The sequence below is a fragment of the Bidens hawaiensis genome, unplaced genomic scaffold, assembly GCF_021521415.1.
Source record: "Bidens hawaiensis isolate Kalapana, Puna unplaced genomic scaffold, B.hawaiensis_p1.1 tig00008759_1, whole genome shotgun sequence".
In the NCBI taxonomy this organism is placed as follows: Eukaryota; Viridiplantae; Streptophyta; class Magnoliopsida; order Asterales; family Asteraceae; genus Bidens; species Bidens hawaiensis.
The window spans coordinates 171,580-175,036 of record NW_027491631.1 but is presented as its reverse complement, the minus strand read 5'-3'; positions in this window follow the sequence as shown (position 1 = coordinate 175,036).

The following is a 3,457-nucleotide window of genomic DNA, read 5'->3' as shown; positions in this document are numbered from 1 at the left end:
GCGCTTAGTTGGTTTATTTTATTGAATTAGATAACTACGTTTACTCGTGTAATGGCAGGTATGAAAAGCTAGATGATGGAAATACGAGAACGTAGGCGAAAACGGACTTGGAACGAAGAAAATATCAAGAAAATAAGAAGTTGGTGTGAAGACCACCGTAGCTTACGGTGCCCACCGTAAGCTAATGTGGGGTTGAAGAAATCTAGCTGCCGTAAGGCAGTTTCTAGCTACTATCGGTTTTTGGAAGCCACCGTAAGCTACGATGGCCACCGTAGCTTACGGTGGACGCGACGCTGCAGATTTGTAACTGCCATTTTTTGTGTATTTTAGACGGCCGTTGAGATCTTTATCATTATCTTTCATTCCAAACAAGCTAGGGGCGTCTATATGAGAGCAAAAACAATACTTTGGTAATTCTTATCATTAGTTTGGGTTTGTGATGTGTATGATTACCCTAATTGATGTGATGTTGAATCAAACTATGTGTGGCTAATCATCTTTATGTTCTCTCCCGAATTGTAAGGTTTTCAATTTGGATTACTTGTTATTCGCTTATGTTATTTGTGAGATAATCTTTTGATCTTTCGAATATATTGTTATGGTGATTGTGAGTTTGTATTGTAATTGTTAGTATGATTTGAATTCGTGTTCTTGACTATCCGTTCTTGGTGCCATAGGCAATCGAGATTTAGTAGAAGAGAATTAGGGTTAACAATACTAAACTGATTTTTGAGTGAAAACCTTGTGTTTTTGTAATCCAAGCACTTAGTCCTCTTTTATCACAATCAACTGCATTTTCACAAAACTATATTCGTGTAATTCATTCCACAAATAAGCGTTAACTTGATTAACATTGGAAACCTGAAATCGGGAGAGAGCATTGTTACTTATATTGTTAAAACTCGTTTATTGCTTTAACTATTTTTATTAATCAAAACCAAACAACCAAATCATTGAATTTACATTTTGCACTTAGAATAATTTAGTTTTCCGATCATCATCTAAAAATTTCAATTATCTTGGTTGCATCTTCAGCCGCAAATCCCAATCACTACTTTATTCCTTCATTCATATTTTACCTTTAAAAGCCTTTTCTTTGCAAAACGTTACCGACTTACCGACCTCAAGATCGTCGGCAACCATCGAACAAAACCATCCCTACATCGGCCATTGCTAGAATTGCCTACGGACAAATTTACACGCCTATGTGCCGAAATAAACAACACCATCGCAACTATTGCGCTCAAAACATACTTCCGACCGTCCTAGTTGAAAAACAAACCCGTAGAAGCTAAACCACGCCACCACTCACTCACCAGAATCCATAGCATATACCGACATCATGGTTCAATTTATCGGCCAATTCCAAGTCACAAATTGCTTTGGCAGCCGTATTTAAATACGGTTCTCTTTACTGTTTATGCAACTAGCGATTTCTTTTATTTTCATTGTTTTTATTTTGTTTTCTCTGTTTTTCTTTTGTTTTGATCAAGATATGAGTACTTACCCTACGGGGAAACAATTTTTAAATAATATATTGATCTTTAGCTTTCTTTCCTTTTGTATATCTAGTTTTTATCACATTCACAAAGGTTCTTTTCCTTCATAATATTTCTACTTTTTTTTTTCATCATTAGTTTAGAGAAAACAAAAAGTAGTTTCATTTATTATCATTTTGTTGCCGTTTGCCGCCAAGTCGTTGCTTCGGTCGATTTGGATATAGTTCCTACCATCGTAGTTGAAGCTCTTGTCATCATGCTTAGCCGCCTGACCACGGACAAGGCGCTGCCGATCTTCTTAGGTCTTATAATCGATCGAGTTCCAACTCTACGTGACAACCGATTGTGTATCTTCACAAGCTTTGCGCTCTAGTCTGAGCGTCCGATTTCCTACCGCTCTGACTGCGGGAAAATTTAGAGAATATTATAAAATATATTATTAGAGTTTTAGTATTGTAGTGATACTATAATTTAGAGATTGTATTTGATTATCTTTCCTGTTATTTATCTCATTAAACTCATATATATAGTTGATCAATAATACATTACATCTGACGGGGTTTTCATTAACTAAATACGTCGAGTAAACAATTCTAATTGTCCTCCCCTACTCAGGAATCAATTCCAGAAATATATTATGAGGAATGTTGACTATGGTTGCCATGCTTATGGTGGTCGGAAGTTTCATGTATTTTTTTCTCTAATAGTGATTCATTAGGTTTCTGTGTTCTTTGTCGCGATTATCATGTTTGTTGTATGTGTCGTTAACAATGGGACCGGTGGCGGCATCGTCGGCCCAGATCACCCGATCACCCGATGATGTTTTTGGTTCCAGTGTTGTTAATGATGATTATCATCTTTCTGTCCATTGTCTCCAACCTAATTATCTAAAGTAATAGGGATTCTATAGTTTTCACATCAAAGTGTTAAAGATCTAATTATCATGTTTGCGAATTTGAAACATGGATTATATAGTTTTAATTCATTGTTCCATAAGAGCATCTCCAATGCATGTGACGTTTAGTTTCGACGTAGCATTGCTCAGAATGCTGAACTGGATAAATGTACATTGGAGATGATGCTCATTGCTCAGTTTAGATCATATACACAAAAATGAATGAAAGTAAATATGATAAGTGGGCTAATGTAATTAATTTTTCATTTAAATTATGAAAACAATTTCAACCTCCCATTCTAATTATCTTTCTTTTTGAATTAAAAAATAATATCTTTTTGTGTGTTTTTACTTTTAATGGTAAATTTTTAATAAAAAGATATTATTGTTTATGTAAATTTAAAAAAAATAATATTTTTTGTGTGTGTGTTTGCGTGTGGTTGGTTTATTTATTGTTTATGTATTTTTAAAATTTTATTTATATGAATTTTATTATTTTTATTTTAAATATATTTACTATAACTTATTTTATTTTTTAAATAATATGAAATAAAAAATATGATACCTATAAAATTATTTTAGTTTATAAAAGTATTTGAATTTATAGAAATAAAATATAGAAGTAGATAATTATGTAGAATATAGTGGTGTTTAAAATTGAAAGTAGTGTTGGAGGAAAAATAAGATTTTTTGGTGTTTGAAAGTGGATTAGTGGAAATCTGATGTGCCAACAGATGTTTACGTGTTTAGTTGTTTTTTACTCATCCACCATTGTGGATGCTCTAAGTTTTTGGATTTTTAACGACTTTTTCTTCCGATGTTGAAACACGGATGTTGTCTTTTAAAATAATAAATCAAACCGCCGTTGTTGTTCATATGGTTGCTAATTTGTGTTCCTCTCGTCAGGTTATAAAGATAACATGTTGCACCATTTTATTTTCTTTCACACTTTAAGTGGATAAAAATATCTGTTGTGGCCTGTATTGTATTTATATTGTTACTTTTGACCTGAAAAAAGTTGCTGATTTTCTAAAATCATTAACAACTAAATTAATGAAAACCA